General features: G+C 42.2%; 1 non-coding gene across 1 annotated transcript; it reads left to right on the top strand.

Annotated features, from left to right (window-relative positions):
- Positions 1-2,339: 2,339 nt before the first annotated feature.
- On the top strand, positions 2,340-2,399 carry MIR2285AP (microRNA mir-2285ap). Its single transcript, NR_162257.1, has one exon. It is a non-coding gene; the product is annotated as a microRNA mir-2285ap (primary transcript).
- The last annotated feature ends 15,616 nt before the right edge of the window (positions 2,400-18,015 follow it).

The following is an 18,015-nucleotide window of genomic DNA, read 5'->3' as shown; positions in this document are numbered from 1 at the left end:
AGTCCCAGGCACAGTATTTTTGGATCTTCTTGCCAGCTCTGAGAGATGGAGGTAATTGTCCCCATTGCCTGGCTGAAGAAACTGAGAGTCAGATGGGTTGACTCACTTGCTAATAAATGCGGGAGACAGGCTGCAAAAGCAGGGCTTTTCAGTTCAAATCTGCTTCCTTCACACCACCCCATTTTCTTCGCATGGCTGAGACTCCACGACCAATGAAGAGCAAAGCAGAGCCCTGCCCTAGATTCCCCTCGGGCTTGCTTTTCACCAGGTTGCTTGGGAAATGAAACAGAACCAGAACAGAGCTTATGTGTTCTGTTATGTCACACCTCTTTCTCCCAAGATCTCAAAGGCCTGGGTCCATTTATCTAGATACTCAAATTCTCAACAGGGGCGTTAGATAGATGCTGAGAGGGAAATGCTGTTTTGGAAAGAATGAAACCATTCTTGCAGTGTTTATATTCGATTCCGGAGACCTGGTTAGAAAAATATTTTTAACAAACGGAAGGAAGAGTAACTATGCACTCACAAAATGTGGGCTGCTCATCGCAGTGAACCTTTGCCCTGGGAGTCTATTCCCAGGGCAGGGCATGTGCAGCCCCAAATGGCCGTTAGAAGATGAAAGGGAATCTTTCACCATTTCCTCCCATTGTCTGAGCTTTCTCCCTGCTTTGTCACCATAACATTCTTTTTTGGAATTCCATTAACATGAAGTTTTTCCCTCCCCCAGAAACAATTAAAAAGAGGAGTTGGCAAAGCCAGCCAGGAAAGACCTGTGGCTCACTCCTAAGTGAGTAACTGTCATGTGTCTTGGAAAGGTTTGCTGCTTCCAGTCGAAGAGGTTGGAGCTTGAAGAGGAAAACACAGAAGTATCCTCTCTACTGACTACAAGATGTTCTTTAGACTCTACAGTGAGGCGCTGGGAGGGCTGAACATGATCCGGGGACCAGAAGACCTAGGCCCAGTCTAAATAGGAAGCTTTAAGCACTGGCAACTCCATTTAACTAATAAGGTAACTAACAATTTCAATTGGCTACTACATTTGTATATGTGTATGTGTGAAGCAGTCATTTGTAAGTAAAAGAAAAGGATACTTGATTGAGGCTATCTGTTCAATAATGTGGTTTTCATCATTGATCTGAGTACTAATCAGGATGAGATATATATATATATATATATATATATATATGACTATATAGAATATATATGTATATTTTCTGTGCAAAATAAGTCTATCATTTATAAAGTACTTGTTGTATCCTGGATACTTTGTGAATATTATCTTGGTTAAACCTTATAACCATATTATGTAGTAGGAATTTTTATCCAAAGGTCGATATAAGGAATTAAGGCTAAGAGATCTAGTCAGTAGTGGAGTTAGAATATTTTTTTAAGAGCAGTTTTAGATTTACAACAAAATTGACAGGAAGATACAGAGGTTGCTAATAATAGCCCTGCCCCGACACATACACAGCCCCCTGCCAACATCACTCATCAGAATGGTACATTTTTTACCAAGGACAAACCTACATGGACTCATCATTATCACCCAAAGTCCATAATTTACCTTAGAGTTCACTCCTGGTGTTGTACCTTTTATGGGTTTGGGCAAATGTATAATGATTATGTCTTTCATTATAATTTCATACAGACTATTTTCAGGACCCTAAAAATCCTCCATGCTCTGTCTATTCCATCTCCTCTTCCTCCTCACCCTTGCCTACTCCGGCAACTAGTAATCTTTTACTAGTCTCCGTAGTTTTACCTTTTGTAGAATATCATAGAGTTGTAATCATAGTGTGTAGCCTTTTCAGATTGATTTCTTTCACTTAGTAATACGCATTTAAGTTTCATTCATGTCTTTGCATGGCTTGATAGCTCATTTCCTTTTAGCACTGAGTAATATTCCATTGTCTGGATGTACCACAGTGTATGTATCCACTCACCTACTGAAGACATCTCAGTTGCCTCCAGATTTTTTTGCAGTTATGAATAAAGCTGCTATGAGTATCCATCCATGTGCAGGTTTTTGTGTGAACATAAGTTGTCAGCTCCTTTGGTTAAATACCAAGGAGTGTGATCGCTGGACCATTCAGTAACAGTATGTTTTGTTTTTATAAGAAACTATCCAACTATCTTCCAAAGTGACTGTACCATTTTGTATTCCCACCAGCAATGAATGAGAATTCCTGTTGCTCCACATCCTCACTAGCATTTAGTATTGTCAGCATTCTTGATAGCACACCCATTCTAATAGGTGTGCAGTGTGGCATGTCATTATTTTAATTTGCATTTCCCTGATGACATATGATGTGCAGCATCGATTCACATATTGGGTGGGCCAAAAAGTTCATTTGAACTTTTCCATAAGTTGTTACAAAAACCCGGATGAACTTTTTGGCCACTCCAATACTTATTTGCCATATGTATATGGGCTTCCCTGGCAGTTCAGCTGGTAAAGAATCTGCCTGCAACACAGGAGACCCCAGTTTGATTCCTGGGTCGGGAAGATCCTTTGGAGAAGGATCCTGTGGAGAAGGACTACCCACTTCAGTATTTATGGGCTTCCCTGGTGGCTCAGACGGTAAAGAATCTGCCTATAATGTGGGAGACCTGGGTTTGATTCCTTGGTTGGGAAGATCCCTTTGAGGAGGGCATGGCAACCCACTCCAGTATTCTTGCCTGGAGAATCTCCATGGACTGGGAAGCTACAGTCCATAGGGTCACAAAGAGTCGGACACAACTGAGCAAGTAAGCACAGCACAGCATTTTCTTTGATGACCTCTCTCTTAAAATTGGGCTTGTTTTCTTATTGTTGAGTTGTAAGTGTTCTTCATATATTTTGTATAATAGTCTATTACTAGATGGAAGGCAATGGCACCCCACTCCAGTACTCTTGCCTGGAAAATCCCATGGACGGAGAAGCCTGGTGGACTGCAGTCCATGGGGTCGCTAAGAGTCGGACACGACTGAGTGACTTCACTTTCACTTTTCACTTTCATGCATTGGAGAAGGAAATGGCAACCCACTCCAGTGTTCTTGCCTGGAGAATCCCAGGGATGGGGGAGCCTGGTGGGCTGCCATCTATGGGATCGCACAGAGCCGGACACGACTGAGGCGACTTAGCAGCAGCAGCAGCAGATGTGTCTTTTACAAATACTTTCTCCTAGTCTGTGGCTCATGCTTTTAACATTATCTTTCACAGAGCAGAAGTTTTTACTTTTCATGAAATTCAGCTTATCAATTATTTCTTTCAAGGATTTTGTTTTTGGTCCTGTATCTAAAAAGGCATGACCATATTCACAATTATCTAGGTTTTCTCCTACATATTTTCTAAGAGTTTTATCATTTTGCATTTTACAATTAGGTCTGTGATCTACTTTGAGTTAATTTTTGTGAAGGAGTTTGTGTAAAGATTCTTCTTTTCTTTTTTTTTTTGCATATCGTTGAATGGCCGGTTGTCCCAGCATCATTGGTTGAAAAGACTGTCTTTGTTCCATTGTATTCCCTTGGCTTCTTTGTCACAGATCAGTTGATAGTATTTATGGGGATATGTTTCCGGGATCTCTGTTTTGTTCCATTGATCAATTTGCAGTTCTTTTACCAATACCGCACTGTCTTGATGACTGTAGTATTATAGTAAGTTTTGAAGCTGGGGAGGGTCAGTCCTTCAATTTTGTTCTCCTTCAGTACTGTGTTGGCTCCTCTGGGTCTTATGCCCTTCCATATAAACTTAAGAATCAATTTATTGGTATCTATGAAATAACTTTCTGGGATTGTGATTGGATGTGCACTGAACCTGTAGCTCTAATTGGGAAGAATTGACATCTTGACTACATTTTGCCTTCCACTCCATAAACATGGAGTATCTCTCCATTTCTTTAGTTCTTCTTTGATTTCATTTATCAAAGTTTTGTAGTCCTCATTTAGATCTTTTACATATTTTGTAAGATTTATACCTAAGTATCTCATTTTCTTGAGTACTAGTGTTTTTAATTTCAAATTCCACTTATTCATTTTTGGTATATAGGAAAAGAACTGACTTTTATACATTAACTTTTTATCTGCAACTTTTTTTATGATTGCTTAATAGTTCCAGGAGTCTTTTTTCTTTTTCTTTTTTGTTAGTTATTCTGAATTTTTTACTTAGATGACCATGTCATCTGCAAACAATTTTATGTCTTCTTTCCCAAACTGTGTACTTTAAAATTTCTTATTCTTGTCTTATTGCATTAGTAAAGATTGTGTGGATCACAATAAACTGTGGGAAATTCTTCAAGAGATGGGAATACCAGACCACCTGACCTGCCTCTTGAGAAATCTGTATGCAGGTCAGGAAGCAACAGTTAGAACTGGACATGGAACAACAGACTGGTTCCAAATAGGAAAAGGAGTACGTCAAGGCTGTATATTGTCACCCTGCTTATTTAACTTATATGCAGAGTACATCATGAGAAATGCCAGGCTGGAAGAAGCACAAGCTGGAATCAAGATTGTCAGGAGAAATATCAATAACCTCAGATATGCAGATGACACCACCCTTATGGTAGAAAGTGAAGAGGAACTCAAAAGCCTCTTGATGAAAGTGAAAGTGGAGAGTGAAAAAGTTGGCTTAAAGCTCAACATTCAGAAAACGAAGATCATGGCATCTGGTCCCATCACTTCATGGGAAATAGATGGGGAAACAGTGGAAACAGTGTCAGACTTTATTTTTGGGGGCTCCAAAATCACTGCAGATGGTGATTGCAGCCATGAAATTAAAAGACTCTTACTCCTTGGAAGGAAAGTTATGACCAACCTAGATAGCATATTCAAAAGCAGAGACATTACTTTGCCAACAAAGGTCCATCTAGTCAAGGCTATGGTTTTTCCTGTGGTCACGTATGGATATGAGAGTTGGACTGTGAAGAAGGCTGAGCGCTGAAGAATTGATGCTTTTGAAGTGTGGTGTTGGAGAAGACTCATGAGAGTCCCTTGGACTGCAAGGAGATCCAACCAGTCCATTCTGAAGGAGATCAGCCCTGGGATTTCTTTGGAAGAAATGATGCTAAAGCTGAAACTCCAGTCCTTTGGCCAGCTCATGCGAAGAGTTAACTCATTGGAAAAGACTCTGATGCTGGGAGGGATTGGGGGCAGGAGGAGAAGGCGACAACAGAGGATGAGATGGCTGGATGGCATCACTAACTTGATGGATGTGAGTCTCAGTGAACTCCGGGAGTTGGTGATGGACAGGGAGGCCTGGCGTGCTGCAGTTCATGGGGTCACAAAAAGTCGGACACGACTGAGCGACTGAACTGAACTGAACTGAACTGAACTGAAAGACTTCCAGTATGATGTTAAATGGAGCAATGAGAAAGGACATCCTTGCCTTGTACCTGAACTTAGTGGGAAAATTTCAGTTTCTTATCATTAAATATGATGTATAAGCTGTAGGATTTTTGTAGATAGTCTTTATCAAATTGAGAAAGTTCCTGCACATTCCTAGTTTACTCAGTTTTTATCATGAATAGGGTTTTTAATTTAAAAAAATTTTTATTGGAGTTTAGTTGATTTACAATGTTGTGTTAGTTTCAGGTGTATAGGAAAGTGAATCAGTTATACATACATCCACTCTTACTTAAGATTCTTTCCCCATAGAAGCCATTATAGAGCACTGAGGAGTTCCCTGTGATATACAGTAGGTCCCTATTAGTTATCTATTTTATATACAGTAGTGTGTATATAGCCTGGTGGGCTGCAGTCCATGGGGTCACAGAGAGTCGACATGGATGAACACTGCACAAGAAGAGGAAGAGAGTGTATATATCAATCCCTGTCTCCCAATACATCTTTTTTCCTTCTACCCCTTTGACAACCATAAGTTTGTTTTCTATATCAGTTACTCTGTCTGTTTTGTAAGTTCATTTGTACCCCCTTTTTTAAAATTTTATTTTATTTTTAAACTTTACAATATTGTATTAGTTTTGCCAAATATCGAAATGAATCCACCACAGGTATACCTGTGTTCCCCATCCTGAACCCTCCTCCCTCCTCCCTCCCCATTTGTACCCTTTAAAAAAAAAAAAAAGATTCCACATAATAAGCGATATCGTATATTTGTCTTTCTGTGTCTGACTTACTTCACTCAGTAGGACAATCCCTAGGTCCTTTCATGTTCATGAATGGGTTTTATCATGAGTTGGATTTTTTCAAATAGTTTTTCTTCCTCTATTGATATGATTATGTGATTTTCCTTTTTTAGTTTGTTGATACAATGGATTATATTAAATATTGAACCAGCCCTGCATACCTGGAATAAACCCCACTTGGTTGAATTAGGATTCTGCTCTTTCTGATTCAAAAGCCATTCCTCCCACCACTGTATTTCAAACACCGCTGTGATCTCTAATGCTCATATTAGTATTTGGCATGCACAGTCTTATAGGCATTCATACATTCAGTAGAGGAACTGTCAGGTACTATTCTAAATAGGAAGAGTCCAAGTTGTAGTAGATGGTCTTCACCAGTTATCTAAAACTTGTGAACTTCACGTATGTTTACAATTTGTAAATGGAAACCTTAATATTTACCTGAAGATTTGTTTGGCAGGATTGCTTGAAAGCCATGTATGTGAAACATCTCCGATTGTGCTTGGCATACGGTAGGTGTTCATATAAGATTCTTGGCACAGTCAAACTAGTCAATTTGAGAAGAATAATTATTTAAGGAGTTACAGATAGGGTTAGAGAAAGCAGTGAAGGACAGTGCTCAATCCTATCTAGCACTACCTAGCTAGATAGGGCTAACAACAGAAGGGGGACTTTAACTGTCCTCAGGCCTAAAGGAGTGAGAGGAAGGACCAGTTATGCAACTGAAAGGTGCATCCATATAGAGAGGCCACTCTTCAGGAGCTTCGGCCTTCAGTAGAGGAGCCACCTAACACAGAAGCAGCCAGGGGAGCCAATATCTGAACCTCACTCTCCTCTCACTTCCTGATCTCCTACTGGTGGTTCCCACTGGCCAAATCCAACTGAAAGCCAGAGCACAAGGGAGCCAATTGATGTTCTTTATAAGGTCAGCCTTCTGGGGCAGAGAGTCAGATGAGATACGGGGAAAGTAGATCTGGATGGGCAAATGGAGACTATCCAGAGGAACATATTGAATCCAAATCCCACTCTGAAATTGTTTCCAGTCAAATCAAAATCCACAACACAGGGAAGAGTCTATTACAGTAGGTTTCAGCTGGATGAACTGCCACTTCATATTTGTCACAACCTGTCATGGTTCTCCAGTGTCCAACAAAACGTAGACTCTAAGCAGGCTTTAAAGATCCGCTATAATGGGACTTGGATCATTCCTCTCACTTGATATTGTGATTGATGTTGATGTTGTGACCACACTGGATTGCTCACCGTAGCAATCATGTAAGTCATAAGCCCTGTCATGACTCCATGCTTTGGCTGAACTGCTTCTGACAGCCCAGAAGACCCTGGCCTCTTGCCATCGCCCCTGCTTTTCCAGGTCTCAGGGCACATCCCACCGCTTGCAGCTCCCTTATAATCTTAGCATCATTTTTCCTTTGCTTCTGCAGTTTGGGGCCTGCTTGTCATGATAGGATATACTCCATTCAACAAATATTTTGCTCCACAAACACTGAATACCCATTGAGCTCCTGGCCCTAAACAAAAAAGGAACTATGTGGGGAATTAGGACTGGTTCTTGCCCCTAAGGAGCTCATGTTCTTCCCAGGATTAGAACTCTCCTGTTACTTGGCCATCTTCCTTCTAGACTGTGGGTGTCTTGAGGGCAGGGTATCTGTTTAATTCTCTTTGTACTTCCAGTGCTTAGCAACTGTATGGCACAGGAGTCCTTCAGAAAATGTGAAGCCATAGAAGAAACAAGGATGGAAAGAGGGAGGAATGAAGGAAAAAAGAAATGAATTAATTTATTCCACAATGATTTGCTAAGTGCTTACAATGTGCACTCAACATTCAGAAAACTAAGATTGTGGCATCTGGTCCCATCACTTCATGGGAAATAGATGGGGAAACAGTGGAAACAGTGTCAGACTTTATTTTTCTGGGCTCCAAAATCACTGCAGATGGTGACTGCAGCCATGAAATCAAAAGACGCTTACTCCTTGAAGGGAAAGTTATGACCAACCTAGATAGCATATTGAAAAGCAGAGACATTACTTTGCCAACAAAGGTCCGTCTAGTCAAGGCTATGGTTTTTCCAGTGGTCATGTATGGATGTGAGAGTTGGATTGTGAAGAAGGCTGAGCACCGAAGAATTGATGCTTTTGAACTGTGGTGTTGGAGAAGACTCTTGAGAGTCCCTTGGACTGCAAGGAGATCCAACCAGTCCATTCTAAAGGACATCAGTCCTGGGTGTTCATTGGAAGGACTGATGCTGAAGCTGAAACTCCAGTACTTTGGCCACCTCATGCAAAGAGTTGACTCACTGGAAAAGACTCTGATGCTGGGAGGGATTGGGGGCAGGAGGAGAAGGGGACAACAGAGGATGAGTTGGCTGGATGGCATCACTGACTCGATGGACATGAGTTTGAGTGAACTCCGGGAGTTGGTGATGGACAGGGAGGGCCTGGAGTGCAGCGATTCATGGGGTCGCAAAGAGTCGGACACAACTGAGTGACTGAACTGAACTGAACTGAACTAAATGTGCCAGGCCCTGATATACAATGAATAGCACAGGTTACATACAAGAAGGGTGTGTTGGGGTGTGTGTGTGTGTGTGTGAGCACACACATGTGCATGAAGTCTGAGCAATTGGTGATTAATTCCTGCAGAGTCCTGAGGACAAATCAGAGGATGCTCTCTTGACTTCAGCTTTCTGAACTGAAGCTTTCATAATCCAGATGAGAGAAGAGAAGGGATCTGTTTCAATGTCCGACTGAGTGATTGAACGATGGTGTGAGAGGACTCTTCAAACAGTTTCTGAAAGCAGGTGATTTTTTGCAAATGAGGGCTTGTCGGCATATGGTATTTGGATGATATAATTTCTTTAATTGAAAGTGTTATCTTAACCAGAGAGTTTTGCAAAACCCCAAAACAAAGACATCTGTTGCTGTTTTTGTTCTTTTCCCCAGCAAAAAATCTGGTGGTGAAAAATAGGAATGACTAAATGGAACACCAGGGAAAATTGTGGACATGAAAAACAAACCCCTACATCTTTATAAGGGGGGCAATTAATCAAGGTACAAGGCAAGCAGCTTGTCACAAGAGCCTTCATGTGACATCTTGGGTCCTGAAGCTCTACTTCTTTATATATCAATAATTGTTAAGAAAGAACCAAGGGGATGGGTTTGTGGAAAATTTAATGCATTTCTCTGTTGTTTGTGGACCTTAACTATCAGCTCTGTGCTGCTGGCGCCTTGGCTTTGTCTCCACGTGGAGACCCTTTGATCCACTGGTCTGGACATCTCTTCCTGATGCATCTCAAACTCAGGTGATCAAAACCGACCTCATCAATTCACCAGAACAGCTTCTCATGAATTCTCCATTTTGGGGCATAGTCCCCCAGGACCTTCCCCCTTCTGGAGACCAGCACAAGCCGAAATCAAGACGCGTGGCTTCCCTTGGAAAGATCCTCCACTCTGCTCCCTTTTCCTCACCCCCACTACCACAGCACCCCTCCTTCAGATCGTTGCCATGAGCCTGCCTCGCTCCAGACCTGTATCTCACCTTGACCCCTGAATCAGTCAGGATCACGGCAGGAGGCAGAATTCATCTCACATGGTTCAACTGAAGAGCCATTAATGAAGAGACAGAGAGGTGGGGGCAGGGTTAGTGTGACGAACAAGGGATATCGAGGCACCCAGAGGCTAGCAAGCGCTGGAAGCTGTTATCACCTCTAGGACTGAAGAGACAAGGAATAAATAAAGATGATGAAGCTCAGAGAGAACTAGAACCATGGAGGAAAGACTACTTGGTGGGAAATACCGGAAAGGCTATGCAGCAGCAGGGAGGGAACGGGGAAGAAATCACATGATGACTGCTTCTTCTGCCCTGCTTGCTGGAGCTTCCTTCCCATTGTTTGAACACAGAAGTCCAGTTCTAGGGGGTGCAGAAGGTGCAGTCAGCAGAGGTCAGTCTCCTGGGGCACAGAGCTGCAGAGAAGGGCTGAGGTTGGACCTGGGAATATGGAAGAGAAGGACTGTGAATGCATAGCCTCTCCCCTCTGATCTGTTCTACACTCTGATATCCATGTGCTCATTCTAAGACCCTGGTGATGCCTCTTCTTGAACTGAACCACTTTTTTTTCTAGTCATTTGCTTCCAATTCAGTCCACACACAGCATTCAGCATCACACTAGTGACTGTGAGTCGCCTCTCTAATTCATGTAACATGTCACTCTTGGTCTCTTCTCTGAGACCACTAATCTCATGCTCTGCTGTGAAACCATCCTGTCCTTCAAACCCTCTCTTCAGCCCCTCTCCCACTCCCTCACCCCCACCAGGAGCTGAACCACTTTCAAAACTCTCCAAAGCTCCTTAAATTGACATTGAATATTCCTTTTACCCTTTCTGACCTCCCTAGTCCTGTCTCTTACCACTTCTGGTCCTTACTCAATACAGTATTACAATACAGTATTATTGTATTGTATTGAGTTGTATTGTATTACTCCTAAATACACCATGTTGGCACACATTTCCATGCCTTAGTAAATGTTCGCTTCTTTCCCTGGAATACCCTCTTCTTCCTGCCCAAACGTTCTCAACACCTGCCTGGGAAACTGCAAGTCTTCCAAACCTGGTTTAGATGTCACCTCCTCCAGGAAGACTTCTCTAACTGTCCCACTCACCTTCCTGAATTAATCACACCTGCCTCAGAGCAATCTTCATTATATCTATTTTTGCACTGTTGATATACTTGTGGATTGTTTTTAAACCTATCTGTAACTCCCAGCCAGACTGGCAGCTGCTTGAAGGCAAAGACTGTATATCATGCATCTTTGCATCCCATATCATAGTACTTGAAACTTTAAATCTGTTCAGTAAACATTTAAGAAAGAAAAGAAAGCAAGAGAAGGAAGGAGGGAAGAGGGAGGAGGAAGGAAATCATTTCAGCGGCTCAAAGCCTTTTCAAGTACCTTGCCTCATCTGACCTTCACAAGCAGTTTAAATGCTGGGGTAGGAATGTCTGGGTTTCCCTAGTGGCTCAGTGGTAAAGAGTCCACCTGCAATGCAGGAGATGTGGGTTTGCTCCCTGGGTGGGGAAGATCCCCTGGAGAAGGAAATGGCAACCCACTCCAGTATTCTTGCCTGGGAAATACCATGGACAGAGGAACCTGGTGGGCTACAGTCCATGGAGTTGCAAAAGAGTCAGACACGACTTAGGGACTAAACAACAGGAATGATGACCTAGGACTAAATCCCAGAAAAGATGGGAGGAGGCAGCTGTGAGAAGAGCTAAGAATTGGGAATCAGCAAACTGGATTTGAGCTCCAGGTCTCTAAGTTATGGAATATGAGTTCTTTTCTGAACTAAGAGCTTCTCTCTGAGTCTTTGCTTCATCTTTGCAAATTGGGCATAATAATGATTTTTACCTCCCAGAGCTGTGGGCGAGGCAATGTGTGAAGATGTTTCATGTACTACACAGGGACAGACAAATAAAAGGGATATTAGGACCACTTTTCAGCATGAACTGCCATTTTTAGTAGTTCTGATTGACTGATTGACATCTTCCCAGCTGTCCTACCTTTTATGCCCAAACGAACAGAAGGCTGAGAAGACTCTTCCCACAGTGGGAAAGTTTCTCCTTGGATTTTCAGAGTTGTAATGGAAGCCCCAGAAGACACCTGGAGACCACCTAGACCAATCATTGGTCTGAAAATACTAAGGTCACCCACTACCAGCTTCTGTGACAAGGGGACAGGTTTCACACACGAGTGGCCACTCACTCCAGTACAGCTGGCCCCTTCCATCTTTGGAAGACTCTGGTTGTCAGAAACTTCTTCCTTTGAGCAAAATCTGTCTCTCTATAGTTTTTTCATACTGTCTGTGGTTCTAGGCTTTGGGGCCACCCAGGAGAGGTCTATCTATGCTCATTCCAAGGGATTGTCTCTTCTGAAATGAAGGCAACTCTGTTGTCCTCTAAATTGTTTCTAAGCCAAGTATTTCTCATCCTTCAGATGTTCTTCGTCATAGAGTCTTTGAAGGCTTTATTACTCTGAGGGTCTCATCAGAATTTTTCTGTCTGCTAGTAATTCCTCATTCAGACCTGTACCAAATCACTTGATTGCTTCTCTTTAGGATATCAATACCACAGCAAGCCACTGTATGTCTAAAAAAACTGCACATATGGGGGAGGGGCTCCTATGTCCAGATAGAATAATTGAGGTTCTGTGAAGTGCCTGCTTGCCCTACTTCATGTAGATGGTAAATAGCAATGCAGGGCTTATATTCAAAGCCATCTGGCTTCCAGAGCCCTATGTTTTCTATTGCCAGTTATACCTTCTCTTGCTCCAGTCAAGAGATGGAAAAAAGAACAGAAGTGTTCACTGATCTCCCCTACTGAACATCAGTCTCCTTCATGAGAAGATGAGATAGGGCTGGTTCCTAATCATCAGCAGTGCCTTCCACATAAGAAGCACTTGAAAATGATGCCCTCATCATCATCATTATTAAATGCTTTCCAAAGCTTGCCAATTGATTAATTTTCCAAGTGATTCTGAGATCTCCATGTAATATATAAGGAAGAATTTTGGAATTGTGTTACTCAAACATGTTACAGGAAGTGTGATCTGTGTACTGGTGTCAGTTGGGTGTCAATCTGCAAACTCTTATGGGTCCTTGATGAGATCAGTACAGAAATTGAGAGCAAATTGAGAAATATTACAGAAATTTGGCACCCTGTTTATTTAACTTATATGCAGAGTACATCATGAGAAACGCTGGACTGGAAGAAACACAAGCTGGAATCAAGATTGCCAGGAGAAATATCAATAACCTCAGATATGCAGATGACACCACCCTTATGGCAGAAAGTGAAGAGGAACTCAAAAGCCTCTTGATGAAAGTGAAAGTGGAGAGTGAAAAAGTTGGCTTAAAGCTCAACATTCAGAAAACGAAGATCATGGCATCTGGTCCCACCACTTCATGGGAAATAGATGGGAAAACAGTGGAAACAGTGTCAGACTTTATTTTTTGGGGCTCCAAAATCACTGCAGATGGTGACTGCAGCCATGAAATTAAAAGACGCTTACTCCTTGGAAGGAAAGTTATGACCAACCTAGATAGCATATTCAAAAGCAGAGACATTACTTTGCCAACAAAGGTTCGTCTGGTCAGGGCTATGGTTTTTCCTGTGGTCATGTATGGATGTGAGAGTTGGACTGTGAAGAAGGCTGAGCGCCAAAGAGTCGATGCTTTTGAACTGTGGTGTTGGAGAAGACTCTTGAGAGTCCCTTGGACTGCAAGGAGATCCAACCAGTCCATTCTGAAGGAGATCAGCCCTGGGATTTCTTTGGAAGGACTGATGTTAAAGCTGAAACTCCAGTACTTTGGCCAGCTCATGCAAAAAGTTGACTCATTGGAAAAGACTCTGATGCTGGGAGGGATTAGGGGCAGGAGGAAAAGGGGATGACAGAGGATGAGATGGCTGGATGGCATCGCTGACTTGATGGACGTGAGTCTGAGTGAACTCCGGGAGTTGGTGATGGACAGGGAAGCCTGGCATGCTGCGATTCATTGGGTTGCAAAGAGTCGGACACGACTGAGAGACTGATTTGATCTGATCTGATGGCATACAATTATGTGATTTTGTATTTCACAAAAGATTGAGAATAAAAACCTGGTCCATCACCACAGACATTCTGAGAAGCAGGGACGCAACCCATTTGCCCAAAGATTGTTTGTATTAGGTTGGCCAATGATTGGTTCTATTGGGTTGGCCAAAGAGTTTGTTTGGGTTTTTCCATAAGATGTTATAGAAAAACCCAAACAAACTTTATGGCCAGCACAGTAGTTCCTTTGTAGAAGAACTTGAGCTTCATGTAGAATCAGTTTAGCTCAGTTTGACAAAACGCCAGCCACACACACCTACTGTGTGTTGTGTGGTGTGCCAGCGGCTGTGGGGAATGCAGGGATGAGCAAGGTGTTGGGTCTTCCACACGTAGCACTCAGCTCAACTGTGGGCACAGAATAGATGCTCAGGAAATGCTGTTGAATTCAAGCTTTACTTGAATGTACATTGGCAATCCTGCAGGCTACCCAAAGCGGGGCTATCTTCAGGATTCCTTAAACCTGGTAGAGAATCCCTGAACATGTGGCCTACAGTGGTGAGTTGTAAGCAATACAAAGTAGGCTTCCCTTTTGTGGATCTCCAAGTGTTTTGCAGAAAAGGAGAGACTGAGAGCCCCAGTATTTAACCATGTACTTGCTTGGGCTGTTTTGTTTTCTTTTTCATCATGGTAGTCGTATCTTGCCAATGGGGCTACTTACTTTTGGAAAGTAGAGGCCACATCTCAAGACTACATTGTCTCAAATTCAAAGATATACTTTTTCTTTCAAATTTCATTTTTTCTGAAATCAGTATGGATCTTACAGTTGATATGTGCATATTACATAATCTCTTTTTCCTTCTCTTCAACCTAAAAGTTATTAAATCAGCAATGTTTCTTAAAATCAATGTTATCTTAGAATTAAGAAATACTGTAATTCTATACGTGAGAGAATACAGGTATTAACTAACCTTGTTGTGGTAATCATTTTGCAATATATGTGTATCAAATCATTACATTGTATACTTTAAACTTACACATGATACATGTCAATATCTTAATAAATCTGGAAAAGAAAAAAAAGAAATACTGAATTTCATGGTACTCAAATCACTCTCAGCACCTTGCTGGACATATATAGAATGCTCCATAAATATCCCCTGGTTGGTTTATTACCTTCTGTTTTTAGAAACATAATTTGGGGTCATCCTAGAGCAGTATCTTTGTTGTTTTTGTTTAGTGGCTAACTTGTATCTGATTCTTTGAGACCCCGTGGACTGTAGCCCACCTGGCTCTTCTGTCCATGGGATTCTTCAGGCAGGAATATTGGAGTAGGTTGCCATTTCCTTCTCCAGGGGATCTTCCTGACCCATGGATCAAATGAAAGTCTCCATCATTGCAGGCAGATTCTTTACCACTGAGCCACCTGGGAATCCCTACAGTTGAAATATATATTTGTTTACTAATTGAGCCCTAGGAGCAATCCTTTGTCACTAGTAGCTTTATTCCTGCTCTATGGATGAGGAAACTGAGACTCAGAGGGAGAAGCTATGGTTTGAGCAGGGCCAACAAGATTGCCGGGAGAAATATCAATAACCTCAGATATGCAGATGACAGAAAGTGAAGAGGAACTCAAAAGCCTCTTGATGAAGGTGAAAGAGGAGAGTGAAAAAGTTGGCTTAAAACTAAACATTCAGAAAACGAAGATCATGGCATCTGGTCCCATCACTTCATGGGAAATAGATGGGGAAACAGTGGAAACAGTGTCAGACTTTATATTTTTGGGCTCCAAAATCACTGCAGATGGTGACTGCAGCCATGAAATTAAAAGACGCTTACTCCTTGGAAGGAAAGTTATGACCAACCTAGATAGCATATTCAAAAGCAGAGACATTACTTTGCCAACAAAGGTCCGTCTAGTCAAGGCTATGGTTTTTCCAGTGGTCGTATATGGATGTGAGAGTTGGACTGTGAAGAAAGCTGAGTGCTTTTGAAGTGTGGTGTTGGAGAAGACTCTTGAGAGTCCCTTGGACTGCAAGGAGATCCAACCTGTCCATTCTGAAGGAGATCAGCCCTGGGATTTCTTTGGAAGGACTGATGCTAAAGCTGAAACTCCAGTACTTTGGCCAGCTCATGCAGAGTTGACTCGTTGGAAAAGACTCTGATGCTGGGAGGCATTAGGGGCAGGAGGAGAAGGGGACGACAGAGGATGAGATGGCTGGATGGCATCACTGACTCGATGGACATGAGTCTGAGTGAACTCCGGGAGTTGGTGATGGACAGGGAGGCCTGGCGTGCTGCGATTCATTGGGTTGCAAAGAGTCGGACACGACTGAGCAACTGAACTGAACTGAACTAAACAACAGGTCATTTGATGAACTGAGAGTCCATGCCCTTTCTACTGTTCCACGCTGGTCATCTGTGTGCCTTGCAAAGCCTGATTCAAAAGTTACTCTTTCAGAAAGATGTCTTTGATTCCTTTCTCCAGGTATTGGTGACCTTTATCTTCTCTATACCTCTCTAACACTCTTTCTGTGTCCACCTAATAGCCTTAGTGCTTTATGCCTTACATTACAATGTTTTATGCATGTCCTGGTTCCCACCATTAGATACCAGTTCTTTGGGAGGCAATTAAGGGACCAGCCTCTGCTAGGAGATGTTAGCACCTTTCCAGAGATTTTATACTTCCTTTATAAAACATGATTTAAGGCATAACTCTGTCTAGGTGGCTTGTCTGTGATGGTAAGATGGGATTCTGGTTCCAACTGAGATTCTATCAGTCTACATGTCCTGGAGTGATTTAGTTTTATTTTTTTTTAAGCTTTAAAATAACACAACTTACTCTCTGACAGTTGTGAAAGTCAAAAATCCAAAATAATTCTTAGGGGTTTAAAATCAAGGTGAAAGGAGAGCTACTTACTTCTGGAGGCGCTAGGGAGAGATCCATTCCTTGCTGGAAGATTCTAAAGCAGCCAGCATTTCTTGGCTCCTGACTGCATCGTGGAGTGATTTACTTTTAACTTCAGCCTGCCTCAATATGATTGTTTGTTTCCTAGAAGTAATGGGGACCTCCTATAAGGAATGAGGATTGGGGGCTGTAAGTATAAGATATACAAATTTCCTCTCAGTATAACAAAATGATATCACTAACAGTAATAAAAGTCAATGTTTCTGTAGCATTTTATAAATTAAAAGCCACTTCCCATCTGTTATGTTTTTTCATTCCCATAATGACCCTATAGGCTAGGTAGCCCTATACCCATAAACGGAAACTGAAGCCAAGAGTTCTCCAAGGCCCCCACTGCCAGCTGGTGAGTGGCAGAGCCAAAGCTAGAAAATGGTCCTTAGTCTCCATACTCACGCTGCTTTTAACAATACAACAAACGCTACTGTGGCAATTGTTATTCTTATAACAGTTCTCTGTTGTTGTTTAGTCACTCAGTTGTGTCTGACTCTCTGCTACCCCATGGACTGTAGGCTGCCAGGCTCTTCTGTCCATGGGCTTTCCCAGGCAAGAATACTGGAATTCTTGGTTGCCATTTCCTCCTTCAGGGGATCTTCCTGACCCAGGAATCAAACCCATGTCTCCTGCATTGGCAGGTGGATTCTTTACCACTAAGCCAGTTGGGAAGCCCAATTATATTAATACATGGATTTATATACGTAAAGTGCTGCATTCAATATGCCAGCAAATGTGGAAAACTCAGCAGTGGCCACAGGACTGGAAAAGGTCAGTTTTCATTCCAATCCCAAAGAAAGGCAATGCCAAAGAATGTTCAAACTACCGCACAATCGCACTCATCTCACATGCTAGTAAAGTAATGCTCAAAATTCTCCAAGCCAGGCTTCAGCAATACATGAACTGTGAACTTCCAATTGTTCAAGCTGGTTTTAGAAAAGGCAGAGGAACCAGAGATCAAATTGCCAACATCCACTGGATCATGGAAAAAGCAAGAGAGTTCCAGAAAAACTTCTATTTCTGCTTTATTGACTATGCCAAAGCCTTTGACTGTGTGGATCACAATAAACTGTGGGAAATTCCTCAAGAGATGGGAATACCAGACCACCTGACCTGCCTCTTGAGAAACCTATATGCAGGTCAGGAAGCAACAGTTAGAACTGGACATGGAACAACAGACTGGCTCCAAATAGGAAAAGGAGTACGTCAAGGCTGTATATTGTCACCCTGCTTATTTAACTTATATGCAGAGAACATCATGAGAAGTGCTGGGCTGGAAGAAACACAAGCTGGAATCAAGATTGCCAGGAGAAATACCAATAACCTCAGATATGCAG

This window comes from Bos taurus, chromosome 3, assembly GCF_002263795.3.
Source record: "Bos taurus isolate L1 Dominette 01449 registration number 42190680 breed Hereford chromosome 3, ARS-UCD2.0, whole genome shotgun sequence".
In the NCBI taxonomy this organism is placed as follows: Eukaryota; Metazoa; Chordata; class Mammalia; order Artiodactyla; family Bovidae; genus Bos; species Bos taurus.
This window is presented reverse-complemented; position numbering and strand designations above follow the sequence as displayed.